General features: G+C 41.9%; 2 non-coding genes across 2 annotated transcripts in view; one reads left to right on the forward strand and one right to left on the reverse strand.

Moving 5' to 3' along the window:
* Window positions 1-8,447: 8,447 nt before the first annotated feature.
* Window positions 8,448-8,566, reverse strand: LOC123688279. Its single transcript, XR_006749808.1, has one exon. It is a non-coding gene; the product is annotated as a 5S ribosomal RNA (ribosomal RNA).
* Window positions 8,567-12,201: 3,635 nt separating this feature from the next.
* LOC123687700 overlaps window positions 12,202-12,500 on the forward strand; it is a 1,906-nt gene continuing 1,607 nt past the window's right edge. Inside the window, exon 1 of the ribosomal RNA XR_006749411.1 lies at window positions 12,202-12,500. This exon is cut by the window's right edge and continues 1,607 nt beyond it. This is a non-coding gene — a ribosomal RNA (small subunit ribosomal RNA).

Consider the following 12,500-nt stretch of genomic DNA (forward strand, 5'->3'; position numbering starts at 1 on the left):
TCGTACGTCAATCAACATACATCCCAGAAAAAATCATCTCTCTAACTATCCTGGTTCAAAAGTTGTATCGGAACTTTTCACGTCGAAAAAGAACATAGGCGAAAAAGGACGTGAACATTATTCCTTATAAAAATCAAACCCGACCATGGATTTTGATTCTGATTGTTGATTATCGCTATTAGAACACATTAGGAGGCAACCAAATCAAATTTGAGAAAATTCCACAATCAGAAAATTTTTTTCGAAAAAAAAAAAAAAATTCGAGAACACCTCGGTCATGGCAAGTTATTTCCCACAATCCATTCCCCAATCAACGTACATCCCAGAAAAAATCATCTCTCTAACTATCCTAGTTCAAAAGTTGTATCGGAACATTTTCACGTCGAAAATATATCTCTAAGTCCAGACCGATGCACCACGTAATCTCGGGCAGACCGATGCACAACGTAAATGACGATCGGGACCGGGGCGATCGGTCGTATCTGACACCGCCGGCTCGGTTCTAACATCGTCAATGAGTCGGGGTTGTAAAAAAGGACGTGAACATTTTTCCTTATAAAAATCAAACCCGACCATGGATTTTGATTCTGATTGTTGATTATCGCTACTAGAACATATAAGGAGGCAACCAAATCAAATTTGAGAAAATTCCACGATCAGAAAATTTTTTTCGAAAAAAAAAAAAAATCGTAATCACCTCGGTCATGGCGAGTTATTTTCCGTATTTCATTCCACAATCAACGTACAACATAGAAGAAATCATCTCTCTAACTATCCTGGTTCAAAAGTTGTATCGGAACATTTCACGTCGTAATATCTCGCCAAGTCCAGACCTCGGCGATAGGTAGTATCTGACACCGTCCGCTCGGGACTGACATCGACTTGGACTCGGGCTGATGATGGGGAGGCGTTTAAGGACGTGAACATTTTTCCTTATAAAAATTAAAGTCGACAATGAATATTGATTCTGATTACTGATTTACGCTTTAAAAACACATTAGAAGGCAACCAAATCGAATTTGAGGAAATTCCACGATCAGAAAATTTTTTTCGAAAAAAAAAAAAATCCGAAAAATATTTTTCGATTCCGATTACTGATTTACTCTTTTAGAACACATTAGGAGGCAACCAAATCAAATTTGAGAAAATTCCACAATCAGAAAATTTTTTTCGAAAAAAAAAAAAATTCGAGGACACCTCGGTCATGGCAAGTTATTTCCCACAATCCATTCCCCGATCCACGTACATCCCAGAAAAAATCATCTCTCTAACTATCCTGGTTCAAAAGTTGTATCGGAACATTTTCACGTCGAAAATATATCTCTAAGTCCAAACCGATGCACCACGTAAACTAGGGCAGACCGATGCACCACGTAATATCGGGCAGACCGATGCAGAACGTAAACTCGATCATACCGATGCTTCACGTAATCTCGATCTTACCGATGCACCACGTAAACAAGGGCAGACCGATGCAGAACGTAAAGTAGATCTTACCGATGCACCACGTAATCTCGATCTTACCGATGCACCACGTAATCTCCATCTTACCGATGCACCACGTGAACTGGATCTTACCGATGCAGAACGTGAATTGGATCTTACCGATGCAGAACGTGAATTGGATCTTACCGATGCACCACGTAAACTCGATCATACCGATGCACCACGTAATCTCGGGCAGACCGATGCACAACGTAAATGACGATCGGGACCGGGGCGATCGGTCGTATCTGACACCGCCGGCTCGGTTCTAACATCGTCAATGAGTCGGGGTTGTAAAAAAGGACGTGAACATTTTTCCTTATAAAAATCAAACCCGACCATGGATTTTGATTCTGATTGTTGATTATCGCTACTAGAACATATAAGGAGGCAACCAAATCAAATTTGAGAAAATTCCACGATCAGAAAATTTTTTTCGAAAAAAAAAAAAAATCGTAATCACCTCGGTCATGGCGAGTTATTTTACGTATTTCATTCCACAATCAACGTACAACATAGAAGAAATCATCTCTCTAACTATCCTGGTTCAAAAGTTGTATCGGAACATTTCACGTCGTAATATCTCGCCAAGTCCAGACCTCGGCGATAGGTAGTATCTGACACCGTCCGCTCGGGACTGACATCGACTTGGACTCGGGCTGATGATGGGGAGGCGTTTAAGGACGTGAACATTTTTCCTTATAAAAATTAAAGTCGACAATGAATATTGATTCTGATTACTGATTTACGCTTTAAAAACACATTAGAAGGCAACCAAATCGAATTTGAGGAAATTCCACGATCAGAAAATTTTTTTCGAAAAAAAAAAAAATCCGAAAAATATTTTTCGATTCCGATTACTGATTTACTCTTTTAGAACACATTAGGAGGCAACCAAATCAAATTTGAGAAAATTCCACAATCAGAAAATTTTTTTCGAAAAAAAAAAAAATTCGAGGACACCTCGGTCATGGCAAGTTATTTCCCACAATCCATTCCCCGATCCACGTACATCCCAGAAAAAATCATCTCTCTAACTATCCTGGTTCAAAAGTTGTATCGGAACATTTTCACGTCGAAAATATATCTCTAAGTCCAAACCGATGCACCACGTAAACTAGGGCAGACCGATGCACCACGTAATATCGGGCAGACCGATGCAGAACGTAAACTCGATCATACCGATGCTTCACGTAATCTCGATCTTACCGATGCACCACGTAAACAAGGGCAGACCGATGCAGAACGTAAAGTAGATCTTACCGATGCACCACGTAATCTCGATCTTACCGATGCACCACGTAATCTCCATCTTACCGATGCACCACGTGAACTGGATCTTACCGATGCAGAACGTGAATTGGATCTTACCGATGCAGAACGTGAATTGGATCTTACCGATGCACCACGTAAACTCGATCATACCGATGCACCACGTAATCTCGGGCAGACCGATGCACAACGTAAATGACGATCGGGACCGGGGCGATCGGTCGTATCTGACACCGCCGGCTCGGTTCTAACATCGTCAATGAGTCGGGGTTGTAAAAAAGGACGTGAACATTTTTCCTTATAAAAATCAAACCCGACCATGGATTTTGATTCTGATTGTTGATTATCGCTACTAGAACATATAAGGAGGCAACCAAATCAAATTTGAGAAAATTCCACGATCAGAAAATTTTTTTCGAAAAAAAAAAAAAATCGTAATCACCTCGGTCATGGCGAGTTATTTTCCGTATTTCATTCCACAATCAACGTACAACATAGAAGAAATCATCTCTCTAACTATCCTGGTTCAAAAGTTGTATCGGAACATTTCACGTCGTAATATCTCGCCAAGTCCAGACCTCGGCGATAGGTAGTATCTGACACCGTCCGCTCGGGACTGACATCGACTTGGACTCGGGCTGATGATGGGGAGGCGTTTAAGGACGTGAACATTTTTCCTTATAAAAATTAAAGTCGACAATGAATATTGATTCTGATTACTGATTTACGCTTTAAAAACACATTAGAAGGCAACCAAATCGAATTTGAGGAAATTCCACGATCAGAAAATTTTTTTCGAAAAAAAAAAAAATCCGAAAAATATTTTTCGATTCCGATTACTGATTTACTCTTTTAGAACACATTAGGAGGCAACCAAATCAAATTTGAGAAAATTCCACAATCAGAAAATTTTTTTCGAAAAAAAAAAAAATTCGAGGACACCTCGGTCATGGCAAGTTATTTCCCACAATCCATTCCCCGATCCACGTACATCCCAGAAAAAATCATCTCTCTAACTATCCTGGTTCAAAAGTTGTATCGGAACATTTTCACGTCGAAAATATATCTCTAAGTCCAAACCGATGCACCACGTAAACTAGGGCAGACCGATGCACCACGTAATATCGGGCAGACCGATGCAGAACGTAAACTCGATCATACCGATGCTTCACGTAATCTCGATCTTACCGATGCACCACGTAAACAAGGGCAGACCGATGCAGAACGTAAAGTAGATCTTACCGATGCACCACGTAATCTCGATCTTACCGATGCACCACGTAATCTCCATCTTACCGATGCACCACGTGAACTGGATCTTACCGATGCAGAACGTGAATTGGATCTTACCGATGCAGAACGTGAATTGGATCTTACCGATGCACCACGTAAACTCGATCATACCGATGCACCACGTAATCTCGGGCAGACCGATGCACAACGTAAATGACGATCGGGACCGGGGCGATCGGTCGTATCTGACACCGCCGGCTCGGTTCTAACATCGTCAATGAGTCGGGGTTGTAAAAAAGGACGTGAACATTTTTCCTTATAAAAATCAAACCCGACCATGGATTTTGATTCTGATTGTTGATTATCGCTACTAGAACATATAAGGAGGCAACCAAATCAAATTTGAGAAAATTCCACGATCAGAAAATTTTTTTCGAAAAAAAAAAAAAATCGTAATCACCTCGGTCATGGCGAGTTATTTTACGTATTTCATTCCACAATCAACGTACAACATAGAAGAAATCATCTCTCTAACTATCCTGGTTCAAAAGTTGTATCGGAACATTTCACGTCGTAATATCTCGCCAAGTCCAGACCTCGGCGATAGGTAGTATCTGACACCGTCCGCTCGGGACTGACATCGACTTGGACTCGGGCTGATGATGGGGAGGCGTTTAAGGACGTGAACATTTTTCCTTATAAAAATTAAAGTCGACAATGAATATTGATTCTGATTACTGATTTACGCTTTAAAAACACATTAGAAGGCAACCAAATCGAATTTGAGGAAATTCCACGATCAGAAAATTTTTTTCGAAAAAAAAAAAAATCCGAAAAATATTTTTCGATTCCGATTACTGATTTACTCTTTTAGAACACATTAGGAGGCAACCAAATCAAATTTGAGAAAATTCCACAATCAGAAAATTTTTTTCGAAAAAAAAAAAAATTCGAGGACACCTCGGTCATGGCAAGTTATTTCCCACAATCCATTCCCCGATCCACGTACATCCCAGAAAAAATCATCTCTCTAACTATCCTGGTTCAAAAGTTGTATCGGAACATTTTCACGTCGAAAATATATCTCTAAGTCCAAACCGATGCACCACGTAAACTAGGGCAGACCGATGCACCACGTAATATCGGGCAGACCGATGCAGAACGTAAACTCGATCATACCGATGCTTCACGTAATCTCGATCTTACCGATGCACCACGTAAACAAGGGCAGACCGATGCAGAACGTAAAGTAGATCTTACCGATGCACCACGTAATCTCGATCTTACCGATGCAGAACGTGAATTGGATCTTACCGATGCAGAACGTGAATTGGATCTTACCGATGCACCACGTAAACTCGATCATACCGATGCACCACGTAATCTCGGGCAGACCGATGCACAACGTAAATGACGATCGGGACCGGGGCGATCGGTCGTATCTGACACCGCCGGCTCGGTTCTAACATCGTCAATGAGTCGGGGTTGTAAAAAAGGACGTGAACATTTTTCCTTATAAAAATCAAACCCGACCATGGATTTTGATTCTGATTGTTGATTATCGCTACTAGAACATATAAGGAGGCAACCAAATCAAATTTGAGAAAATTCCACGATCAGAAAATTTTTTTCGAAAAAAAAAAAAAATCGTAATCACCTCGGTCATGGCGAGTTATTTTCCGTATTTCATTCCACAATCAACGTACAACATAGAAGAAATCATCTCTCTAACTATCCTGGTTCAAAAGTTGTATCGGAACATTTCACGTCGTAATATCTCGCCAAGTCCAGACCTCGGCGATAGGTAGTATCTGACACCGTCCGCTCGGGACTGACATCGACTTGGACTCGGGCTGATGATGGGGAGGCGTTTAAGGACGTGAACATTTTTCCTTATAAAAATTAAAGTCGACAATGAATATTGATTCTGATTACTGATTTACGCTTTAAAAACACATTAGAAGGCAACCAAATCGAATTTGAGGAAATTCCACGATCAGAAAATTTTTTTCGAAAAAAAAAAAAATCCGAAAAATATTTTTCGATTCCGATTACTGATTTACTCTTTTAGAACACATTAGGAGGCAACCAAATCAAATTTGAGAAAATTCCACAATCAGAAAATTTTTTTCGAAAAAAAAAAAAATTCGAGGACACCTCGGTCATGGCAAGTTATTTCCCACAATCCATTCCCCGATCCACGTACATCCCAGAAAAAATCATCTCTCTAACTATCCTGGTTCAAAAGTTGTATCGGAACATTTTCACGTCGAAAATATATCTCTAAGTCCAAACCGATGCACCACGTAAACTAGGGCAGACCGATGCACCACGTAATATCGGGCAGACCGATGCAGAACGTAAACTCGATCATACCGATGCTTCACGTAATCTCGATCTTACCGATGCACCACGTAAACAAGGGCAGACCGATGCAGAACGTAAAGTAGATCTTACCGATGCACCACGTAATCTCGATCTTACCGATGCACCACGTAATCTCCATCTTACCGATGCACCACGTGAACTGGATCTTACCGATGCAGAACGTGAATTGGATCTTACCGATGCAGAACGTGAATTGGATCTTACCGATGCACCACGTAAACTCGATCATACCGATGCACCACGTAATCTCGGGCAGACCGATGCACAACGTAAATGACGATCGGGACCGGGGCGATCGGTCGTATCTGACACCGCCGGCTCGGTTCTAACATCGTCAATGAGTCGGGGTTGTAAAAAAGGACGTGAACATTTTTCCTTATAAAAATCAAACCCGACCATGGATTTTGATTCTGATTGTTGATTATCGCTACTAGAACATATAAGGAGGCAACCAAATCAAATTTGAGAAAATTCCACGATCAGAAAATTTTTTTCGAAAAAAAAAAAAAATCGTAATCACCTCGGTCATGGCGAGTTATTTTACGTATTTCATTCCACAATCAACGTACAACATAGAAGAAATCATCTCTCTAACTATCCTGGTTCAAAAGTTGTATCGGAACATTTCACGTCGTAATATCTCGCCAAGTCCAGACCTCGGCGATAGGTAGTATCTGACACCGTCCGCTCGGGACTGACATCGACTTGGACTCGGGCTGATGATGGGGAGGCGTTTAAGGACGTGAACATTTTTCCTTATAAAAATTAAAGTCGACAATGAATATTGATTCCGATTACTGATTTACTCTTTTAGAACACATTAGGAGGCAACCAAATCGAATTTGAGGAAATTCCACGATCAGAAAATTTTTTTCGAAAAAAAAAAAAATCCGAAAAATATTTTTCGATTCCGATTACTGATTTACTCTTTTAGAACACATTAGGAGGCAACCAAATCAAATTTGAGAAAATTCCACAATCAGAAAATTTTTTTCGAAAAAAAAAAAAATTCGAGGACACCTCGGTCATGGCAAGTTATTTCCCACAATCCATTCCCCGATCCACGTACATCCCAGAAAAAATCATCTCTCTAACTATCCTGGTTCAAAAGTTGTATCGGAACATTTTCACGTCGAAAATATATCTCTAAGTCCAAACCGATGCACCACGTAAACTAGGGCAGACCGATGCACCACGTAATATCGGGCAGACCGATGCAGAACGTAAACTCGATCATACCGATGCTTCACGTAATCTCGATCTTACCGATGCACCACGTAAACAAGGGCAGACCGATGCAGAACGTAAAGTAGATCTTACCGATGCACCACGTAATCTCGATCTTACCGATGCACCACGTAATCTCCATCTTACCGATGCACCACGTGAACTGGATCTTACCGATGCACCACGTAATCTCGATCTTACCGATGCACCACGTGAACTGGATCTTACCGATGCAGAACGTGAATTGGATCTTACCGATGCACCACGTAAACTCGATCTTACCGATGCACCACGTAATCTCGATCTTACCGATGCACCACGTGAACTGGATCTTACCGATGCAGAACGTGAATTGGATCTTACCGATGCACCACGTAAACTCGATCTTACCGATGCACCACGTAATCTCAATCTTACCGATGCACCACGTGAACTGGATCTTACCGATGCAGAACGTGAATTGGATCTTACCGATGCACCACGTAAACTCGATCTTACCGATGCACCACGTAATCTCAATCTTACCGATGCACCACGTGAACTGGATCTTACCGATGCAGAACGTGAATTGGATCTTACCGATGCACCACGTAAACTCGATCTTACCGATGCACCACGTAATCTCGATCTTACCGATGCACCACGTGAACTGGATCTTACCGATGCAGAACGTGAATTGGATCTTACCGATGCACCACGTAAACTCGATCTTACCGATGCACCACGTAATCTCAATCTTACCGATGCACCACGTAATCTCGATCTTACCGATGCAGAACGTAAACTCGATCATACCGATGCACCACGTTATCTCGGCAGACCGATGCAGAACGTAAAAAAAAAGCTTACAGCACGCGGTGTTCCCAAGCGGTCACCCATCCAAGTACTAACCGCGCCCGACGCTGCTTGGCTTCAGTGTTCTGACGAGAACTGGCAATTTCAGCGTGGTATGGCCGTAAACAACAAATATAGCGATATTTTCTATGATATCTCACTTTTTGGGAGCGGAAAGGACGTGAACGTTTTTCCTTATAAAAAATGAAATAACTTTTGGATATTAATTCTGATTGTTGATTTAAGTTTTAAGAACACATTAGGACATATCTCAATGAAATTTGAGGGATTTCCGAAATCGAAAAATATTTTTCGAAAAAAAAAAAAAATCCCAGAAGACCTCGGTCATCTCAAGTTTATTTCCATATTCTATTACACAATCAACGTACATCACAAAAGGAACCATCTCTCTAACTATCACAGTTAAATTTTTGTATCGGAACATTTCACGTCGGAATATCTCGCTAAGTCCAGACCGGGGAGATCGGTCGCATCTGACACCGTCCGCTCCGGTCTAACATCGTCTTGGAGTCGGGGTAACGATGGAGAGGCGTTTAAGGACGTGAACATTTTTCCTTATAAAAATTAAAGTCGACAATGAATATTGATTCTGATTACTGATTTACTCTTTTAGTACACATTAGAAGGCAACGCAATCAGATTTGAGGAAATTTCAAGATCAGAAAATTTTTTTCGAAAAAAAAAAAAATTCAAGAACACCTGGGTCATGGCAAGTTATTTCCCACAATCCATTCCACAATCAACGTACAACATAGAAGAAATCATCTCTCTAACTATCCTGGTTCAAAAGTTGTATCGGAACATTTCACGTCGAAATACCTCGCCAAGTCCAGACCGGGGCGATAGGTAGTATCTGACACCGTCCGCTCGGGACTGACATCGACTTGGACTCGGGCTAATGATGGGGAGGCGTTTAAGGACGTGAACATTTTTCCTTATAAAAATTAAAGTCGACAATGAATATTGATTCTGATTACTGATTTACGCTTTAAAAACACATTAGAAGGCAACCAAATCAAATTTGAGGAAATTCCAAAATCAGAAAATTTTTTTTCAAAAAAAAAAAAATCCGAAAAATATTTTTCGATTCTGATTACTGATTTACTCTTTTAGAACACATTAGAAGGCAACGAAATCAAATTTGAGTGAAATCCAAAATCAGAAAATATTTTTCGAAAAAAAAAAAAAATTCGAGAACACCTCGGTCATGGCAAGTTATTTTCCACAATCCATTCCCCAATCAACGTACATCCCAGAAAAAATCATCTCTCTAACTATCCTGGTTCAAAAGTTGTATCGGAACATTTTCACGTCGAAAATATATCTCAGAGTCCAGACCGATGCAGAACGTAAACTCGATCATACCGATGCTTCACGTAATCTCGATCTTACCGATGCACAACGTAAACTAGATCACACCGATGCAGAACGTAAACTCGATCATACCGATGCACCACGTAAACTCAGGCAGACCGATGCAGAACGTGAACTCGATCTTACCGATGCACCACGTAATCTCGATCTTACCGATGCACCACGTAAACTCGGGCAGACCGATGCAGAACGTGAACTCGATCTTACCGATGCACCACGTAAACTAGGGCTGACCGATGCATCACGTAAACGACGATCGAGAGGCGCGAAAGGACGTGAACGTTTTTCATTATAAAAATTGAAATAAATGATAAATAATGATTCTGATTGTTGGTTATCATTTTTAATAAGCATTAGGAGGCAACCAAATGAAATTTGAGGAAATTCCGATAATAGAAAATTTTTTCGAAAAAAAAAAAAAATTCATGAAATCCTCGGTCATCGCAAAATATTTACCATATTCTGTTCGATAATCAACGTATATTTAAGAAGGAATCATATCTGTATCTATCTTGGTTCAAATTTTGTATCGGAACATTTTGACCAAAGTCCGAGCTTCGGCCGAAACAGACACCGCTGACCTGGCCTATCGATCGACCGAGAGTCGGGGATAGAGCGTAAGTGTTGTCTGGAGGGGAACCCTGTGCTCTCCTGACATATATAGGGAAGGTGGTCGCGTTGGGCGATGCAGAACGTTTGGATCGGGAATTATATTTTTGGTTCAGCTATTGGAATATGGTTTATTGTTGGTATATATTGGCGAAATAACGTTCTTACTGACTGGGGATATTCATAAAAATGAGTCCGGAGATTTTCAGATCGAAGTCCGAGTGATCCGACTTGGAAGGCGTGTTGGGTGGGTCGAGATGGCTTAGATAGATCAGACGAGGCGGGCTAAGTGTTGACGTCATGCATCGGTCCATTTTCAGATTGAGTCCGAGTAATCCGACTTTGAAAGAGTGTTGGGTGCGTCGAGACTGTTTAGATAGATCGGACGAGGCGGACTAGGTGTTAACGACATGCATCGGTATATTTTCTGATCGGAGTCCGAAGAAATCGGCCCTAGTAGGCGCAGCGGACGGTCGAGACGGCCTCGGTGGGTCGGATCGATCGGGAAAAGTTTGCTAAATCGTGTCTGGAGGGGAACCTTGGGTTCTCCTGACATATATAGGGGATAAGGTTTGGGTGAACGATTCTTCACGTAAAAGTTGAGTAATTTATTTTTCGATAAGCTTTTGGATATTGATGAGAAGTATATGTATATCTTCGATTAAAAGAATTCTTACCGTCTCGATGTATATTATATTAGATATATAAGAAATAGTTAACGTGATGCATCGGCCGATTTCCGGATCGGAGTTCGAGAGATGCGACTTTCGATGCGCGATGGGTGGATCGAGACGGCCTAGATCGATCGGACGAGGCGGACTAGGTGTTAACGACATGCATCGGCGGATTTTCTGATCGGAGTCCGAAGAAATCAGCTCTAGTAGGCGCGGCGAACGGTCGAAACGGCCTCGATCGATCGGACGAGGCGGACTAGGTGTTAACGACATGCATCGGCGGATTTTCTGATCGGAGTCCGAAGAAATCAGCTCTAGTAGGCGCGGCGAACGGTCGAAACGGCCTCGGTGGGTCGGATCGATCGGGAAAAGTTTGCTAAATCGTGTCTGGAGGGGAATCCGGGGTTCTCCTGACATATATAGAAGGGGTGGAGAATGGGTCCTGTCCTAGACTGTTTGGAGTTCTTTTTAGGATGATATTCAGTTGGTAAGTGGTAGACCCGAATCCGACCTCGGCGTTTGGGTACTGGCAAGGTGTGTTGGTTTCGGCTTTCGCATCTTGGGTCGCTTTCGTCAACCTCATGCAGCGAGGTCGCGGTCCGCTTCGTCTCTTTGTAGTCGAATGGCCTTTAAGCGACCAACCTTCAAATCGTGATCCTCTGCCCGTTGCGGGTTATGTTCACAAAAAATTTGCAACCACTCAATTCGTTCCGAGCGACAAATATTGTTGAATCTCGAATCACCGTGTCGTTATATTCACAGGTATAGCGAAGGGTCGAGATGGAATGTGTATAAGAAATTAGTTGATAGCCGGGGGTTCGTATTATATATGGACGCCTTGGCGAGGGATTGTTTCTAGAAACTTTCTCATTTTTGATCGGTGTTTTGTCCGAGATGATGATGATGTATATATAGCTTGAGTCTCATGCTGACTGGGGGCTGTTACGTCGTTTCGTCGAGGACTTGCACTTACTGATGTGCGGCGCTAGTCGAAGTCAATCGACATGGCTAGTGCCACATGACGAGAGGCGAACGGGTTTGGCCATACCGGCAATCTCGTGGACCGATCGTATAAGCACGCAGTTCCCTGGTTGATCCTGCCAGTAGTCATATGCTTGTCTCAAAGATTAAGCCATGCATGTCTCAGTACAAGCCAAATTAAGGTGAAACCGCGAAAGGCTCATTAAATCAGTTATGGTTCCTTAGATCGTACCCACATTTACTTGGATAACTGTGGTAATTCTAGAGCTAATACATGCAAATAGAGCTCCGACCGGGAACGGAAGGAGCGCTTTTATTAGATCGAAACCAATAGGTGGCGGGTTCGCTCGTCATCGTACAATTTGGTGACTCTGAATAACTTTAAGCTGATCGCATGGTCTC

The sequence above is a fragment of the Harmonia axyridis genome, chromosome X (genome assembly GCF_914767665.1).
Source record: "Harmonia axyridis chromosome X, icHarAxyr1.1, whole genome shotgun sequence".
NCBI classification, from domain to species: domain Eukaryota; kingdom Metazoa; phylum Arthropoda; class Insecta; order Coleoptera; family Coccinellidae; genus Harmonia; species Harmonia axyridis.